The following is a 7,759-nucleotide window of genomic DNA, read 5'->3' on the forward strand; positions in this document are numbered from 1 at the left end:
GAACCCTTATGACATATACTATAACTTGGTTAATATTATTTATTCTAAATAATCTTTTATCAAAAAAGTTATTTTTGACGCTTATTGTCTCGAAATTGACTAGCCCGAATCTGCGAGCGTTACACCATCCTACCTGACATTTCTGGTTTTCAAATAACATTCTTAACGGGGTAGTTAGTTCTTGCATGTATAGTATGTTTTTCAAAATGGTTTCTTAATTGTGTGGAAGAAGTTACTAATGTGAGTATTAGTTTATAAAGAAGGGAATACCTAGTCTTAGGATCCAAGAGACTTTTACTTATATGGTAGATGAGATGTTGTGTTCTCCATTAAGATCCTTAGTTAAAACAACACATACAACATTTAAGGATACTAAAAGGTATAAGAAGAGTGGTTCCCCATTTAGTGGTTTCATCAGCAAGGTTCAGAACTTAAATAAGTTTTAAGTTATTGAAAAGCATCTCCGTGCTCTTTACTCCATCCAAACCTTTTCTTCTTAGAAATATCATAGAAATGTTTGCACATCTTTGAGGATCTTGAGATGAACCTATTTAGTGTTTCTACTCTTCCTGTTAGTCTTTGAATATCCATTGTTGAGGAGGGGGATCTTATATCGATGATGGCCTTTATTTGCTCTATACTTTATTCTATTCCTCTTTTAGTGACCATGTATCTAAGGAACTTGCCTCATCTCACTCCAAAATGACATTTGGAAGGATTCAGCTTCATGTTGTATCCGTTTAGTATACTAAAGGCGTCTTCAAGATCCTTGAGGTAATCTTTAGCTTTCTTTAATTTTACCACCATGTCATTGATGCAGACTTCCATGGTGTCCCCTAGTTTATCCTTGAACATTCGGTTATCTAGCCTTTGGTATGTTGCACTTGCATTTTTAAGACCAAAGGGCATAGCAGTATAGCAATATATACCTGTTTGGGTTATGAATGTGGTATCCTCTTAGTCATATGGTTCCATTTGAATTTGTTGGAACCTTGCTGATGTATCCATGAACGTTAGCAATTCATGGCCAACCATAACATCTGTCATGAAAGCTATGTGTGTTAGGGGAAAGGATCCTTAGGGAAAGCATTGTTTAGATCCATATAGCCCATACAGACTCTCCATTTTCCATTCTTCTTCTATAAGACGATCACGTTGGCATGCCACCTTAGGAAAGTGACCTCCTTGATCATCCCTATTTTAAGTAGTTTTTCTACTTCTTCTTGGATGATCTGATTTCTTTTAGGTGCAAACTTTCTCCTTTTTTGGTGTATTGGTCTGAAAGAAGGATCAATGTTAAGTTTATGAGTTATAATATTTTTGTCTATACTTGTCATGTCCTCATGCTTCAAGACAAATGTTTAGCTTCTATCTTTTAAGAACTTTCTTAGTTCTTGTTTTATTTGTTTTAGTATTGAGGATTCTATGAGGACTTTAGCTTCAGGATCCACGAGGTTCATGGGCACTTCCTTTACATCCTGCTCTCTTGTTTCTAGCAGACTTCGTGCCCCTGCTTTAATTGCTATGATTTTTGTGGTACCATTGAATATTTTATTGAGGTCTTGTAGCACTCCTTGGATTCTTGTTGATCACCTGTGATTTTTACTGTCCCCAGGGCATCTTCACACACTGATGGTATGTTAAGGGGACAACCTTCATATCGTAGATACGTGGTCTACCTAGTATAACATTATAGGTAGATAATGTATCAATCACACAAAAGCGTTTCATAGAGTTTACCCCCTCTATGTGGATATGTAGCTTTATCTCACCGACTGTGTGTTTTGTTTTTCGACTTAATCCAATCAACACTGAGGATCTTTTAACTATTTTAGACTCTGGTATGTTCATTCTTTTTAAAGCATCCAATAGTATAATGTTGACTGATGATCCTCCGTTGACAAGGATCCTTCTGACAAAATGGTTGGCGATGTAAAAAGTGATCACCAATCCGTTGTGATGGGGATCCTTGATGTTTTGTCTATCTGCTTCATCGAAGGTGATCTCTTTCCCTTTAGTGATTGACGTATTCTTCTGTGATCACTACTAGAAAAACAACCTTTTACGACGCGCAATCAATGACACGCGCTGATAGAGGACACACATTTGTTCATGCCCTAAAAATTGATGTCAGTTTTCCAAAATATGATGCTTAAAGGACACGCATTTTTGGCGTGCCCTAAAATTAGTGTCTAATAATAATAATAAAAAAACACGGAGGACACCTTAAATAAAAATGTGTTTCGTCTAACCATGTCGCTTTATAAATTTTAATGAAACGCGCGTTGCATCTCAAGGGGGGAAACTAAATCCCAAAAATTAAAAACCCCGCTTTGTTTCCACCGACTGAAACCCTAGCTCGTCCCTGTCGAAAACCCTCTTTTCTTTCTTTCTTCTCTCTCGATTCTCAAAACTCCACCGCTTCACTTCTCCACATCTGCTCTCCAATTACGCATCTCCAGCACGATCCTCCCACAGCTTCGCATATTCGTTGCTTATTCCCATAACTTCTCCATATCTTCTCTCCAACTTATGGTCAGCTTTCTCTGTACGCCTGGTTCTTGTTCGACGATCGGAGATTGAGATACTGTTGCTGAACCGAGCAAGGCCATCCACCGCTGGGTAGACCCTAAAATCACCCACCTCCGACCATAACTCCTTCTCCCATTCTTCCTTCCCTCTATGACGAACCTCCCCCAGCCTGCAATGTGGGAGAAATGGTGGGTACTCAATCGTCATGGTCGCGATCGAGAAGAAAACTCAGAACCGCGTTACTGGTGGCTACTAGATCGACCATGGTCAATCAGCGTAGTCTCTGTCTCAGGTTAGTATTTTTTTAGGTTATTCTTCCATTAAAGAACTTACTATGCTTAGATCATTGATAATTTTTGTTTCTTTTTTTATGAATATGTCTGCGTTGTTTGAAGTTTTGAGTTAATTGGTTATTGTTTAATGTTTTAATGAATTGTCTTGATCGAGAACTGGTTTAAGTCCATGCGGTTCAATCCCCAAAAGGTTATTCTTATTCTTATTAATTCTTAAGTGGCGTTTTTGTAAATTTTGCTCTTCTTTTTTCTATAATCCTTGGTTTCCGATGCGCAAATAGTCAACTTACAAGGACTTGGAAGTGAATCGAACTGTAAATGCAGTAAAGGAAATTGTGAAGGAGAATTATTTGGCAAGTATTTTTATTCAGCTCTATTTAAGAAATCTCATTTTCACAAATACCCTTTTTTAGATATATTTGCCTCAGGTTTTATCTATTCCAGATGCTACGTTTACAATAAGATATGCATCTGTAAGTGACTACAACACCCAAGCATTCCAACCAAAACAATTTGTCAGTGGACAAAGGTAAAAAGATCAAAATTAAAGATTTTTGACTGTTTAATACAGTTATACATTTAGATTTATGATAAATATATTCTTTTTGTTTGTAGGGTGATTGCATCTATCATGTCTCTTCCAGATTCTTTAACAGCTGAAAGATTACTCTTGAACTTAAACTGAAATTTGGCTCTAGTTTACATGGAAGGATACATATCACAGAGGTAAAGTCTCTCTTGCATTTCAAACTCAATTTTTACATTTTTCTACAACACATTTGTAATTTCATCACATGTCAATAGGCAAATGATGACAACATTCTAGAAGATCCTTTAAGTAACTTCAAAATTGGTCAAACTTTGACCACAAAGATTGTGTCAAAAACCAAGGGTGAAAATAGTAACAACATTCAGTGGGATTTGTCCATTAAACCCTCAATACTTTCAGGTGAAGAACATGTTTCATTTATCAAAATTCACACATTTATTTAGTCATATAACATATCATTTACTTTTTCTTTTTTGTATAAACTTGCAGATGAATCATATGTGAGCAAATCACAAGATTTCAGTTACTTAATAGGTGAAAGCACTGTTCAACAAGAAGATCATAAGGCAAATTAAGAAGGATATCGTGTGCAAAATTAAGATGGAGGAGAAATTTATGATTGTTAGTGGGAAGGTCTAATAATAATCCTAGTCCTAGAAATCTGTCACATTATAACCAGAGGTTTAGCAGCAGCAGGCAAGAGAAGATGATTGAAGATGTGCACAATTAAGTTACCCAGGGGGTCCCCACGACTAGGTAAGGGATATCAATAATATTATGCTTGCTAGTGTAGTTTAAGACCCTTGGCCTCAAAATCAAATCATATAATAATAATAATAATAATAATAATAATAATAATGTTTGTTGGTTATCCTAAATTTGATTTGCAGCAGCAGCAACGAGAGGTAAGTGTTGTTATGTTCAAGAATTATGAGTGAAGTTTGTGGGTTGAACCAATGGATATACACATACATGTATCCAGATGAGTTAAGTATAAGATTGTTTTGAGTCTCCAAGTGTTTAACACACACTCTTCATTTGGTGAAGCTTATAGGAATGATGGTGCTCGGGGTCGATCAACCCATTCAAAGTCTCCTTACATTTGGTGAAGCTTATGGGAATGATGGTGGTGGTGGTTCATATGATGATGAGCGAAGGGCAGGGGCAGTGGTGCAAAAGAAAAAAGGATGGTCGGATGCAACCAAACAAGCCATTAGCAGTCAACAGTCTACTTAATGAGTCAATGCAATCTCATTCTTTAAAATTGCCTCTAACATTGTCATGCCAGGTTCATGGGCTTCTGTTAAATGTTTTTTATATTAAGTAAAGTGTCCACTTTTAGTGTTGTTGCACAAAATTACAGGAATACCCTCCTGGAGTAAAATGGACATACCCATGAACAGGGTATTTAATTTGTTCATGTAAAAATTAATCAGCCCTTGCTTACTAGCTAACAAATAATAGAAAAATACAACATGTTTTACTCAAATATTGTGTAGAAATTATTTATAATTATAATAATATTAAAAGATATAGAAATTATTTGTTGGCTTTTTACATAATTAAAAAGTATATATAACTTAGCTAATCTCAGGTTATATTTCAGACCTCTTACTTCCATGGCATAGGCCGTGTCAACCTCCGGGCTCCCCTCAATATACTGCTCCCATGACAGTATGTATATGTAATATGTCGGTTTCATGATGGAATTGAAGAATGTACAAAACTATGTGGTGGGCATAGGTACCTTGTTAGTAGTGGGCTTCCTGAACTTTTTGCTGTTTACATTCCTACTTGTACATATGAAGGGGAAAACGTTGTCCTTCTGCTACAGGTAATGTGAACACTGAAAAATATGTTGATTGAGATTTTATTTGATGATATTAAAGGGTAAAATGGTGAAACTTAAAAATATGAAGGTTGCGAGGTTTTTGGTGAAGGCGGTCTCTGAGCTTGGGTACAAAAAGCCAGTTGGGACTACAGGTTATATGGGATGAGCAGCAAATCTTCTGCAAAATAATTGTGTCATTCAAACTGGTAAATCCACTCCAACTCTTTTTTATAATAAATATTTATTTAAATTTATTTGTGTTATTGGATCTGTGAATGACTTAATGGGATGCAGTTGGGGAGTGGCTAAACCCTGATGCGGTTGTGGAAGCATTTGAGGCTAGGGCTGCTAGAATGGTCAACAGTTAGCCAAGTGTGAGAATCCAGAAGAAGGTTTGGCTTGGCTTGACTTCATGATTCATATCCATATGTGTTGTTGTATCATGCAAAAAAAGGTCTATTCATGTGAATTTTGCTCTACAGGTTTTGCAGAACTAGCGGCTGATCTAGTGGAGGCATCAGTTGCTCACTACCAATTAATTGTTGTGTCCAAGTAAGTTTTTTTCTACTATTATATTTGTTTTTAACTGCTATTATACTTTTGTTCGTTGTTTTTAGTGGGTGGTTTCCTGGGTCTCTTTGATGGAGTTTCTCAGGATGAAATTGAGATATGGGCTCTTAGGGATTTGAAGATGATGAAGTGGGGTGAAGTTGCAATCGATAACTGATAGTGGTAGATACTTGGTGAAAAGGAACAGAAATTGGAAAATGAATGGGCTTTTGAAGGTGAAAAGATCATTCATGGAAATCCATTTGGGATAGACAATACAGTTAGCACTATGGGTATGTTACTTATGTTGGAGTTTATTATATTTGTGTTTATTATACATTTCTTTTGTTTTTTCCTGATTATATATCTACAAATTATGGTATAGGAAACTTGATAAAGTTAGAATCTGGTGCTTAATTTAACCTCCATCAAATCCAATATGCCATTGAAAATGCCAAACATAGATACAAGAGTTGGTAGAAACACAAAGGCTTTAATCACGAGTGTTGCAGAAAGAAGAGACAGACATCCAAACACAATGGCATATGTTGATTACAATAGCATTGAAATCGCATCCACAATTCAGTTTTCCTGATTATATATCTACAAATGATGGGCAAATCACATATCTCGCAATGATTCAATAATTGTTGATGTTTGCCAAGTGAGTTTACTTAAAAAAAACTTATAATGACAATGCTTAAGTATTTATTTTTATATTTTGACAGGGGCAATACAAGTTGACTTTGATTTGTCCTACATGTGAGAAGATATTACACCCAAATTCAATCAGAATTTACTTATATATTTGATCCATTCATGTATTTGTCATTACCAATTCAATTAGAATCAGCAGTGAGTATTTATAGCTGCATAAAAGTTAGGAATCACATTAGTTAATACTAGTTGATGAATGTTTTTCAATGGTTTATATAAATATAATGCTATGCTTATCTATTGCTTGTTGTATTTATGCATTGACTTGCACTTTGCAGCCAAGAATCTTATTCTTGCTGAACTCAAGTTTGTGACATTCAATCATCTACATTATCACGCTCAATCTTATCTCATATGGGTTCATACATGTAAGCTTTTAATTAATCCGTCTACATTTGTAGATTTCTATTTCTATATTTTGTTTCGTTTTACTCACCTAATTTATACCTTATAACATCACCTGATCACACCTGGCACTCGAATCCATACAGGGCAAGCTCACTAAAGGTAAGTTCACATTCTTTATAAATCACAGTTTTCTCTTATTTTAATGCACAATTAGATTTCAAGAAACATGTGAACATGTGGTATCATCTATAGATTTGAATATTATTCCAATTTATTAAAATTATAAATCCTATAATTAGATCCCTCAAAGTTGTTGGTCAAATGTTAGCTCCCTCAAAGTTAAGGGTTTGCATAATTTGATAAAAAATATAATTTGAAAGATTTAAATTATCAAATATAGGAGGAAATTAATGAGTTATATCACCAATAATGAACATAATATGTAGTTAAGTACAGATACTTGTCAAGTGTTAACAGTGTGTTTGAATGATGAAGGATATGAAATGAAATGAATAATTAGATTTCTTGAACCTCATTATTCTAGAAAGAATCATTCTTGAAACTTCATTGTAAGAAAAAAGCTAACATGGCATGCTTGAAGCCTAGTGATTGTTAATTATATATTCCTTAAATTGTTAATCAATTTTTGTATAGGCATGGGCTGTATTGAAGTTTGGATTCTTGGAAAAATGTATGTTACTACATGTATATTAAATTTTAATATTGTATAACATAGATTGATGATGCTTGAAGCTTTTCTGAATACTAATGTGTTGATGATGAAAACAGGTATCATGTGGAAACAGAAGCATAACAATAAGAAGTAGAAACAAGAAGGTGTTCCATAATAACAATGTAGTATTAGGTTATATAGTTAGGAAAACCTCTTTCCATGGAACGATTATTTGTATGACATTAAACTTATGCAATGGATTCTAT

Source organism: Lactuca serriola, chromosome 5 (assembly GCF_051521515.1).
Source record: "Lactuca serriola cultivar US96UC23 chromosome 5, Lser_US96UC23_V15, whole genome shotgun sequence".
In the NCBI taxonomy this organism is placed as follows: Eukaryota; Viridiplantae; Streptophyta; class Magnoliopsida; order Asterales; family Asteraceae; genus Lactuca; species Lactuca serriola.